The sequence below is a fragment of the Podarcis liolepis genome (assembly GCF_965112155.1).
Source record: "Podarcis liolepis genome assembly, chromosome: 10".
NCBI lineage: Eukaryota > Metazoa > Chordata > Lepidosauria > Squamata > Lacertidae > Podarcis > Podarcis liolepis.
The window spans coordinates 54,567,693-54,580,660 of record NC_139562.1 but is presented as its reverse complement, the minus strand read 5'-3'; the positions used below and the strand labels follow the sequence as shown (position 1 = coordinate 54,580,660).

At 40.6% G+C, this 12,968-nt stretch overlaps 1 protein-coding gene across 2 annotated transcripts in view; it reads left to right on the top strand.

Annotated features, from left to right (window-relative positions):
- Positions 1 to 12,968, top strand: part of ASZ1 (ankyrin repeat, SAM and basic leucine zipper domain containing 1) — a 52,125-nt gene that overhangs the window by 2,500 nt on the left and 36,657 nt on the right. The window lies entirely within an intron of this gene.

The window sequence follows — 12,968 nt, the reverse complement described above, 5'->3', positions numbered from 1 at the left end:
GAAACTGCAGCTGCAACAGAATATGGCAGAAAGCTTAAGCAATAAGAGCATGTTATGCTAGTGGTTTTCAATTTCAGTGGCTCCCAGTCCATTACTTAGGCCAAATTCAAAGTGCAAGTTTTGACCCTTAAAGCTCTTCAGGACTTAGAATCATAGACTTGTAGAGTTGTAAGGGACCACAAGGGTCATCTTGAACCCACGACCCTGAGATTAAGAGTCACATGCTCTATCAATTGAGCTATCCGAGCTTCGGACCACCGTATCTGAAGGATTACCTCTTCCTGTGCCCAGCTGCCCATGCCCTGTGGTAATCAATTGAAACCTTTCAACAAGTGCCTCTACAGCTAATATACAGTGGGTAGCTATAAGAGGAAGTACCCTCTTAGCAGTGGGCCCTCATTTATGGAACACTATCCCTGAAAAGTCTCAACTAACACTGAATGTCTTTTTAGCAAAACCCTTTTTTGTTCTCCTAGACCTTTATGGGTTTTTAAAGATGTTTTTATTATTGTTTAATGCTGCTTTTATATTGCATGTTGTTGTTGTTTTGTGATTTTTTCCTTGTTTTGCTGTTTTCTTTTTTGATGCCCAGAGCATGATAGCTATTATTAGGCATCAATTAAATTTAGAAAATAAATAAGAGGGTATGGGGGTATGTGATCAACAGCAAGGTTTGATTCTTGAATGATTTCATGCTCTTGTCAATCCCAGACATCGTGATTTGACTAGTTGGCTTCCATCTAGAAATTCAATTAATTCTATGTACGCAAGGTTGCTTAGAATTGAATACTTAAATCTCATATATCCCTATTATTATATGTTTATTCCACCCTGTCTAGGTTGACATATCAATGAGATTAAATCAGTTTAAAGCTTAAAACTATATTGTTATTGGTATGTGGATTGGGACATTAGCATATGCATACAGTGGTACCTCAGGTTAAGTACTTACCGTATTTTTCGCTCTATAACACGCACCCGACCATAACACGTACGTAGTTTTTAGAGGAGGAAAATCCATAGGCATGCCACCCGTAGGCATTCCCTCCATAACACGCACAGACATTTCCCCTTACTTTTTAGGAGGAAAAAAGTGAGTGTTATGGTGCAAAAAATACGGTAATTCGTTCCAGAGGTCCGTTCTTAACCTGAAACTGTTCTTAACCTGAAGCACCACTTTAGCTAATGGGGCCTGCTGCTGCCGCCGTGCCGCTGGAGCACGATTTTTGTTCTCATCCTGAAGCAAAGTTCTTAACCTGAAGCACTATTTCTGGGTTAGCAGAGTCTGTAACCTGAAGCGTATGTAACCTGAAGCATATGTAACCCAAGGTACCACAGTAGTATTACAATAACCAGTGTTATATTACATCATATTCTGTTCCTTCAATTTGAAGAGTATTTTTTCTATTGTCATGCTATATCAATTTCTAATACCCAGGCAATTAATATGGTTTCCATTTTTATGATACACACCCAAATTTCTTTTTAAAATGGGTGTGTGTGTGTATTTAATGCAAATTATAAATCTCCCTTGAACCTTAAGAGCTTGAAATAATTAATTGCAAAAGGGGAGGAAAATAAACTCTTACCTGAGATCCCAGAATAATGGCACACTGAGAAAGAAAGCCTGAAAGAACATGTTGGATCTTCTCCATTATTAGTACAGGTGGTGAATGACAACTATTAGGGTGGGGGAGGGGATTGGCAGACCATAGATCCGGGATCTACTGGTGGCAAGGATTTCAGCTACCAATTGTTTAACAATAGAAAAAGCAAAAAAAGGGCCTTTTCTTTTTTTTCCACATTAGGCTGCTGAAACAAAGAAAGGTTGGGCAAAAACCAGGGGCAGATTTTTGTCTGTATGAAAGGACTGTGAATTCATGTCTGATACTGAAAAGGAATTTATAGGCTGAGCAAGTTGTCAGGGGCAGCCTGTTCCTTCCTTTTAACTGATAGCACATCTTACCTCCTACTGTCTCTTGTGTTTTTATTTTTTATTTTTTAAAGTACAGTAGTTTAGTGTTCCTTATAAGCTACTGCAGAACTATTTCTATCCTGAAGAACAGGAAGTAAAACCTTGTAATAAAAAGAGAGCAGATAATAACTGCAACTCTGAAGTCTGTCTAGCCTCCATGTAGGTGAACCTCACATATTGAGCATGCAGGGAAGAGAAGCACAATGTAACGGGTGGGGAAGCTTTTGCAGCCCAAGCGTCACATTATCTTCTGCACAACCCTCTGGAGTCGCGTGTGGGCATGCTAGCGGTAGGCAGGGCAAAAGTGGGAAGAGAAATGTATATATTGCTATGAGGTTTTTTTGTGGGGGGTGGTTAGGCTCAATGCATGGGTGCCCTTCTAACTCTTGGAATAGTCAGGCTAGCTTCCTGGTGTAGTGATAGCCTGGGGGATGAGCCATTAAGGGGAACAAAGGTAGGAGCTCTGTGCAAGACAGCAAATGGGTAGGGGCCCCTCGTTCAACTCGCAAATAGTTAGAAGGACAAAGGAAGAGTTGAGTTGTGTGAGCTAGAAGCTAGAAGAGAAGCTGCAGACTGGGAAGCAAGAGAGGTGTTTTCTGCTTGAATCCAAGGCTATGGCTAAGGTGAACCCCTCCACTGTAGGCTCAGGGTTGTATATATGTGTAAATAAACCATACATCATAAAGACACCACAGTCTCCGCTGTGCTTCACTGTCCAGAAGAAACCCTGGGCAAGCACCTTGAAGCCTTGGGATCTTGCACTGCTCAGAGATTGAGGTGGTGTACGACAATATTTTACGCTTGTGCAGTAGGCTAGTTTCTCTATCTTCCATAGAGGCTAGCAAGAAGAGTCATTTATCAGAGTTCAGGGAAACATTCACACTCAGATATGAAGCAAGACTAGGGAGGGTTGTGGTCTGGAGAGATAGCCCCAAGGGCTCCTGAAATCCAGGATAGAGAGTTGTGCTCTGTCTACCTCGTATGTGATACCAAAAAATGCAATTTTATAGGATTAGTTACCCCCAAAGTGACAAGTTTTTTCTCCAAATGATATCCCGCATCTTTTCTCCATTGACAATTTACTTTAGTCACTGATTGGCCACTTCTACTTCAAACAAATCCCTAATCTGAGTGGTTTGATAAATGATAAACTAGCAAAATCTTTAAGCCAGTGCAAAAGCTCTTAATTACTTCACAGGAAATGCAGGGCTGACCTTTTCCGATAAATTAGCAGAATACCAATTGAGTTTAACAAAGAGAAAATGTAAACTGTGGCATCTTGGGGAGATCCAGAACATCAAAGATCAACTACAACATGAATTGAAATAGCTAATCCTGTCTCACCTTCTAAAGTGCTCTGCACACCTTGTGTTAAAACCAGGGGCTTTGCTAAAAGCACACAGTGACATTGGAGAACAGGAGATCAACAGACATAAGGAGTCTGAAGTTTTTTCTATCTCAAGGCTTTAGGTTTTCTATAGCAGATTTGTTTACTTTGAAATTACAAGATTAAGATAATTGATGGTGGTACACAACTATTAACACTCATCCTGGAAACCAAAGTCACATTTGCTTAGAAATATATTTGCTACTGCCACTTGACATTGTTTATATAAGTGATCATCAGGATTCATGGATATGGGAGACACCACTGTCATTTGTTTAACAGCTGAATCAAAAGTTTAAAGATCTAGATCTTTAAAATGCTTTGTAGCTTTGCGCACCCTTGGAATGTACAGGGCTCCATCCATGCTTTCACCGGGATGAATGGTTTATTACCAGAGTCTATATGTTATCAGACAAGAATCCAGAAATACAAATTCACTTCTGGCTTGCCATTGGCAAGCACTAATAATAATAATAATAATAATAATAATAATAATAATAATAATAATAATGTTCCCCCATCCTTCTTCAGAACTTGTAGAAGAGTGGTTGTTCTCCAGTACATCATACTGACTTCAGAGAGATTTAGAGCAATCGGATATCTCTTACCTTGCACTAGATGCTTGGAAAAGCAATGGAGACCCTTCCATTTAGAGTTGATAAGGAAAGTGGGGCTTACCACTGAAATCATTTCATATAATTGTAGAGCTGGAAGTGACCACAGGGGTAATCTTGTACAACCCCCTGAAATGCAGGAATCTTTTGGCCAACGTGGGGGTTGAACTCACAACCTTGAAATAAGTGAGTGCATGCCATTGATAGCTAATGTCAAAATCTATCCTATATGGAACTATGTCCCATTAAAGTCAAGGCCACTTGTCTATATATATATGTATATCTATCTATCTATCTATCTATCTATCTATCTATCTATCTATCTATCTATCTATATATCAGGTGTTAATTTATTTTATTGTCCGATTTTAAATGTTTTTCCCTCATACTATTTTAAAAAAGGAACACACTCATTGTATTCAAACATACAGTGGTACCTCTGGTTACGTACTTAATTCGTTCCGGAGGTCCGTTCTTAACCTGAAACCATTCTTAACCTGAAGCACCACTTTAGCTAATGGGGCCTCCTGCTGCAATTTCTGTTCTCATCCTGAGGTAAAGTTCTTAACCTGAGGTACTCCTTCCGGGTTAGTGGAGTCTGTAACCTGAAGTGCTTGTAACCCGAGGTGTTTGTAACTCGAGGTACCACTGAACACAGAGTATAATTCCTCCTTGAGAAAGGGCAAAAAGTTATGATTAAAAGCATTCAATAACAGTCTGTTTATGCAAAGGTCTGCATAAAAAAATATTATATAATGCCAATATAAAGTCCTTGAACTCGGTAAAGTAGATCTCTGGTCTAGATTCTTGGCAAAATCCTGAGATTCAGGTGTACACAACATTTCTCGTTCTCTCTCTCTCTCTCTCTCTCTCTCTCACACACACACACACACACTTTCCATGCAGCATTGGGGTGTTCAAAAAACACAAGTCCAAAGTCTCATTGGGAGTTAAGTCACACGGTTCTTTGGACTGTAGGCAAGAACAGAATGTCACCCATTGTGCCCTAAATGTTGTTGCTTTTAATGTGAATTCGGAGGTGTTAATAGTCACATTCTGAAAATGTAAAGGCCTAGATTTAATTATTAAGTTCATGGACACCTCTGAGGCCTCTGCACTTTTTTGCGCATGCTTCTGTAACTAGGAATAAAACATTTACTACCAAATCTTGAACAAGGTCACCATAGAGAAACAGGGCAAACAGGTTTATTGTATAGTGTATTACAAGGGCTCCCTTTATAGTTGTAACTGGGATAAATTCCACATCTTTCTATGCTTATGAAGAAACCTTCAAAGAGTCCAGCAAGAACAGCGTTCGTTTTGGTCGCGATCCAAAGTTAATTTAAAATGGAAAGATTCCAGATGACATCAAAGAACTTCAGGCCAAGCCTTTCCTGAGGCTATGAAAGATGATAGACAGGTTGCAAAGAACCAATTTTATATACCTGTCCTCCATATAAAGGATAATAGGGTAACTAGTTTTACATATTTGCCGTTCTAGTTCCTCAGCATGTAGCTCTCTAGCCTGCACAGAGGCGCATATATATGCCTCCTAGTGTAGCTCAGGGCCAAACTAGACGTGACATTAAATGTGTCTTTGCATTGAAGATGCTGGTTTTTAAAAATACAAACAGCATCAGCTGGGAGGGCTGATAATTATCAGGATCATTATTACAGCAGGCAACTAGTAGGATGTAACTCTTTCCTTCCCAGCTGCAATCAAGAGCCAACTATTCTGAGTGTGCTACTCTGTTGGGAGGAAATTATCCATTCATGAATGTAGCCAGGATTTTTGTTGGCAGGTCTTTTGTTAGGGGGGCATAACCTCAGTTTGCTATGTATTCTTATTGATTTTTATTGATAGGGGAGCATCTGCCCCCCCCCCCCGCTATACCCATGTCTCCATTGGCACCAATTGGGGATTCCTCCCAAAGCAGCTATCAGCTGCAGAAGAGGAATTTTCTGTAAGAGCTCTGTCAAGAAAGAAACAGCTGAATTTTCCCTCCATGTCTGCTGTAGGATTTATTAGGACCCCCACCCTGCCAAGCTGATGCTACTTAATCTCTTTTTTACCTTTTAGAAAGCATACTGATTTAAACTGTTATAGTACAAGGGATTCCCTTATTAACATTCTAGCAACAGGGATTTGCAAAGGTCCCTTAACCTAGATTGCATCTCCCTTAAACCATTTTAACTACCCACTTGATCACAACAGCATATTACTTAAAATAGGGTTTGGGTTTTCCAAACTTGGGTCTCCAGCTGTTTTTGGACTGCATCTCCCATCATCCCTGACCACTGGTTCTGCTAGCTAGGGATGATGGGAGTTGCAGTCCAAAAACAGCTGGAGACCCAAGTTTCGGAAACCCTGATTTAAAACATAGTAAAAGACTGCACTCATTTGTTCCATGTTTCCAAATCCCATATGCACTCCAATTTAGGTTTGGTGATACTGCAGACCTGTTTACAGTATAAGTAGGCTACAGACTTTATTATTTTTATTTCATTGACAAAAATAAATTGGCGAAGGGACCAGAAATATTCTGGCAGGGGCACCCGTGTGGGATATAAATGTAGCAAGTAAAGAAATGATCAAATAGTTAGGCCACATGTCACCACCATGACTGTTTAAATATCACTGAAATCAATGTATTAGCAGCCTACCTGAGTAAGACTGGAGCTCATGTAAATTTCATCTGCACGAAAACGTAAGTGAGACAAGTCTACATTTTCTCGGAAAACTGACCAGGTTCATTTGAAATGAGACACATGTCTTGATATAAGAATGAAGTAGCATTCCCATGGACGTACGTTAAACAGATGTTACCAATTTCCCCTACTTTTATTACTTTCATTTTGAGAGAGAGAAAGACAGTTAAACAGCAATGAGAGATAACTAATAATTTCAAATTGATTTTTAACATGCAATTTAAGGCATGGGGTGGTGTTTTACATCTGTTGCTGATTATAGGTACAAAGGCATAGGATGCTTAATGATAATTTCCAGTCAATTACCCAGAATAAAAGAGTGTGATTATGTAGATAGCAAGCATATAATCACTGGCTAACTCTCGTGCAGCATTGATCCATGTTTGTTCAGAAGTAATCCTACTGTATTCAGTGGGCTTTACTCTGAAGTAGGCATGCAGCTGCTTTTAGGCAAAGGTTGTGAGATCCATTCACAGATCTCAAAAAATAAAATAAAATAAAACCTGGTATAGATTTTACCTTGTTCACTCACAAATGAAAGCAAATCAATCAAGATATAGAGGTAACTTAAACAATTATTTTTAAGCAAGTGTTATTAAAAATAAATTTAAATGAAAAGAAGTGTTGTGGCCTCATGTATCCCACTTCCTGTTTCATTTTACAGTCCCTGCCTTTTAAAACAACAACAACAACAGACGTATAAATATTCCATGGGTTAAGTATTTACACCCATCCTTAGGTTTTGTGTGCAATGTGTAGACCAAGCGAATGTCATCATAACTCTGAAGCCCTGATTATTAGTTGGTACCAACTATAACATACAGCAGTCAAAACATACTGCTAGTTCATGGGCCACTATATTTCATATGGAATGGCACACTTTACCACAGGACTGTGATAATAGCTCCCATCAGCAAAAATAAAACTGATAGGGTAATTCCACACAGCATTTTTTGGTCAAATTCTTAAAAACAAAATAAAACCAGCACTTGAGAATTCTAGGGAGATCCAACCAAAACATAAGATTTATTTGTTCAAAACTGGAAAATATGCCTCTGCATACAATGATTATTGGTTGTGTCTCTGCTAATAGCAGTGGAAAGCTGTGCTATTGTCACATGTGCAAATTAATCGGCAGATATAGGGTGCATTCGTGCATTATACAATTCGCTCCAGATTGGCTCAGTACAGAGAATCCGGAGTGCCAATTTTGTGATATGTGTGTTCAATGCAGATGGACTGAGATGCTGGCTGGCTGCTGGATAGGTGGTTTATTTTCCAGTTTATTGCAGGGCCAGCTGAGCCACCTGCTCACCGTTTGATTGACATCTGTTTTTGTAGAATCCACCTGACGCTATCTCTGCCTGGGGCTGCGTCCCTTGCTAAGGGCTAATCTAAGACTGGTTTTCGCAATGTGAAATGTAGAGAAGTATGGTAAGTCTCTATTTCGTAGCTGACATAAGCATTGCCACTAATGAAGAACATGGATTGACATCTGCCTACACTACCTCCCTAGTCTTCAACATCTGGAAATAAAAGATGTTGGATCTGCAAGCTTAATATGGAATATTTTGTAGTTGAGTTTGCAAAGGTGATTATGCTGCAAGCCAGCTCCTCTGTTTACTCCAATGGCTGGAGCACAGATCTAGGTCTGTTTCAGTGGTCCTAACAATCTACCATTAGGTAGAGAGATGCACCTACCTCAAGCAGATCATGATAGGTGTCATGAAAAGGCAGCAAATGGTTTATTATTTTTATTGTGAGAGAGCTCCATATCCACAAAGGCACCTAAAATCTGCTACTAGCTGAATCAATGCATAAACTACCATATTTTTTGCTCTATAACACTCACTTTTTCCCTCCTAAAAAGTAAGGGGAAATGTGTGTGCATCTTATGGAGCGAATGCAGGCTGTGCAGCTATCCCTCTTGCTGTTCTGGCTTCTGAGATTCAAAATATTTTTTTTTCTTGTTTTCCTCCTCCAAAAACTAGGTGCGTCTTATGGTCTGGTGCGTCTTATGGAGCGAAAAATACAGTATATTCTATTATCCCCTCAATAACTGCACAAGCAGGCTATCACTTTGTATATGGGTAACATATGAGTCTGGCAGATGGTAACTGACCTAAGGCAAAAGTGTCCACAGCCAAAATGTTAGCATAGATTTGTCAAACACCACAACCGTTTGGGCCAGCTTAATGTAGCCATGGGTGCCTGGCTCTGCAGAAGGCCATTGTTGTTTTGACCGGATAGCAAAGATTTCTGAGCAACTTTCAATCCTCTTTCAGGGCCAAAGTAAAGGTAGGAGGAGTGGAAAGTGTGTGAATCTCCCTCTGGCCAGCTCATAAGGTTTATGTTTCTAAAGGCAGTTTTATTTAACTTCTTCCATCTCATAGTGTCATTTAATAATCCTAGAACAATAACATTATTGAGGCTGGAAGGGCAAAAATCCAAGACTGGTATCTCTTGTGACTGAACAAAAGGCACATGCATGCTGTCCCACACAGTTGAGCAACAAAGAGTATCAAGCAGTAAGAAAGAGTGTTTAATTATTTGTAGAGCGTTTTAAAAGTTCTTAAAGAATACAATCTCTTTTTGGGTCAATATATAGATTGGCATCTCTGTACTTAAGAAAGACTGTAAATAGTAATATAATATCTATACCATTGTAGAAATTCACAGCATTGAGTGATTAATACAGGTAATAAGCAAGGAAGTGTTGGTGTGTACAGGGCATGATTCTGTGCCCTAAAAAGTCCTTTCTGAGACAACTTGCCTACTGAGCTTCAGGCCACTGGCTGAAATAGTAATTCCTCTGCTTGAGGAATATGCACGGCCATGATTTCATGATCAGATTTCAGCAACTGATTATTACAGTGGTACCTCAGGTTACAAACACTTTGGGTTACAGACTCTGCTAACCCGGAAGCAGTACCTCGGGTTAAGAACTTTACCTCAAGATGAGAACAGAAATTGTGTGGTGGCGCTGCGGCAGCAGCGGGAAGCCCCATTAGCTAAACTGGTACTTCAGGTTAAGAACAGTTGCAGGTTAAGAACGGACCTCCAGAACGGATTAAGTTCGTAACCAGAGGTACCACTGTAATAGGGTTCCAAAATAGTGTAGAATCATAGACTACGAGGAGACCAAACAGGCCAATTAATTCCACTCCCTGTCACTAGGCAATATAAAATAAACCACCTGGACCACAGTGCGCACCCCCGCAAAAGCAAAGAGCAGGTGCATTGCAACATAACAGAGCAACCACAACAAAGGGAGAGACACTGATGTGAGAGGAAATTATTGGGTGGACTGATGGTGCCAGGCAGCACTGTGTGAGAGTATGAGGTGCAGACAGAAGAATGGATGTCTGAATGGTGTGCCCTTAATCTTGAGGTCATGGGTTTGAGCCCCACATTGGGCAAAAGATTCTTGCATTGCAGGGAGTTATACAATCCTATGTTTTCCTGCCCTAACTGGACAATGGACAATGGACTGCTTGAGCTCCACTTCAGACAACAAAATGTATTGGGCCTGTACAACCTTGTAACAATTAAGTTTTCCCTCTATAAGCCCGTTTTTGTGCAGTGTTTGGACAGATCCCTGACCCAGTAGCAACTTGAAGCTAAGTTCCCCTGATGTGCACATACCTCTGTTAATCAGACAAGAAGCTAGAGTATTGCAAACGTAGGCGATGATGGGTATGGCTTGTAATACCTTGCAAAATCTCTCCATCTCTCTCTCTCTGTGTAGATGTGTATATAAATGACAGTATTCCCAAAGCCACAACCACCTTTTGCTAGTCACGACGACTTGGGAGACCCTGTGTAAAACAACATGTGGGCTAGGAAAGGTCACAAGTTCCTGAAGATGCAGGTATTATTATTTCCTCCAGTTTTTTATATTTCTTACCTGCCATTTACCCTAGGTCCCAGGGCAGGTGACAACAATAAAGCACATAGTTATAAAGCAAATAAAACACCTGAAACCATAAAACAAGAAAAGCATTAAAAAAACCAATCAGAAACAGATCCATATATAAAACGATTTAAAACAATTCCACATAGAAAGAGTTAAAATAGTTACATTACAGATGCAGATTAGAGTAAAGAGTTAATACTGGCTATCCTGCATATGCTTTTGTACGTGTCTTAACCGTACAATCATATGCAATCACAGCTCCACTGTGTTTAGGTTAAGTGGATAAAGGATTGCACATTCATTCTTCAACAGTATTGAGTGGCTACCTGAAAAATCTGTGTGGTGAGCGATTAAGATGGAAGGGCGTGGGTTTGGTTTTCAGAAGGGGTCCCGCAAGGATCCACATAAACTGAGACCCAGTTTTGCCTTGCCCATAAACACTGTCAACATTTGCGTGTTCAGACCCAGAGACCTCCACCCTAAATAAAGACACACTTGACTCAAATTTTAGTTTGGTTTTTGGCAGAATTTAGGCCACAACTTTCTTGATTACAGAAGGTGAGTGGTTGCATAGGCTCTGGTTCGACTAGCTCCCTGCACCCTTGCAGGCAGCGCTGACCCAGGGCACCAGCATAGGTCAGCCAAGGGTGAACACCTGGGTAGGCGAAAAGCCGGGAACAGACTATGTTCATCACCCAGATGCCCCCCTGGACTCTGGCACACCTCTCGGGGGTTGACCAAACCAGTTGAGTCCCTGGATTTCTTTAACGGAATACCCTTCACATAGGGATGGCGAGACCATTCTCCCATCCCTATCACCTGAACCAGTGCCTATCCACAACCTTACAAGTTGTGATGATTTGCTATCCGGCAGGCGAAACCCAAATGGCAACAGCCAATCAGCCAAGTGGGGAAATTCCTTCTGTGCCCCTGTCCCAACGACAGACGACACATGACAGCATAGCAAGGTCAATCACAAAATGCCCTAAAAATAGGGAGAGTTGGGCGGGTGTTCTGAATGCACGCACAAAAAAGAGGAAGCTCTGGGTCACGTGCACGGGTGTATATATATATATATATATATATATATATATATATATATATATATATATATATGTATGTCCCTCAATCATTTGGACTGTGCCCCATTGGCCAGATTGAACCCAACAACGAGGGACCTGCCAATCGGGTGCTGTGGTTGTCCTGTCTCACCCACCCACAACATAGGAGGTGGGTCTCCAGGTCTCACAGCAACACGTGCCCTCTTTTAGGGAGGACACGATTTAATTTACATTCACTCCACCATTTCTTATCAGGAGAGAATGGTCTATAGGGCAAATAAAGTTGAGGTCTATACTGTGCTGTTGTAAGGATGGCTAAGTACAAATTTACCGTAATTTACTTTGGGTCATTTTAAGAGACTATAGCTGGGATGGCTTAGTTGGTACGAGGTTCTTAATTTCAGGGTTGTGGGTTTGAACCCCACACTGGACAAAAGATTTCTGCATTGCAGGGGGCTGGACTAAATGATCCTTGTAGTCCCTTCCAGCTCTACAGTTCTATGATTCTATTTCTGCTCCTGGCAGAAATGCTGTGAAAGGATAAAAATGTCATTTGTACCTTCAAGGTGAATTCCTGCTTTGGATCTAACTAGCACTGGAAGCTGTTGGTGTTTTGTTTTTGTTTTTAATGTTTATTTACATCTTCCTCTGCAAGTGCTAAAGGAACAATTGGAACTGTTCATACCTATTAGCATGCTCTAAATTAGTTGCTACTATGCAGGGGTGAAAATCACTGCAGGGCTCATTATGAACAGCACAAGGATAGGGAACAGCAGAGCTGATAGTTTTCTTTCAGAAACAAGAAAATAATGCAAATATTTTAATGCCACTCTGCAAATAGACAAGATGAATTCAACTTGCATACTACACCCAGTATGCATCTTTCCCCTTCTATCCATGTTAAGAGTAGTGAGCTGAACATCTTGAAATAAATTGGTACCTTGGGTTACATACACTTCAGGTTACATACACTTCAGGTTACAGACTCCGCTAACCCAGAAATAGTACCTTGGGTTAAGAACTTTGCTTCAGGATGAGAACAGAAATCGTGCCACGGCAGCAGCGGGAGGCCCCATTAGCTAAAGTGGTGCTTCAGGTTAAGAACAGTTTCAGGTTAAGAACAGACCTCCAGAATGAATTAAATACGTAACTAGAAGTACCACTGTATGCTATGGTACGCTTTGAATGCACAAGAACCATAGCCATATATCAAATGCAGTGCATTTCATGTCTCTCCCCCCCCCCCCCATATTACTGGCCAATATGAAGTCTTGCAGATAAAGCTCAACTGAGAATAAGACTTGGG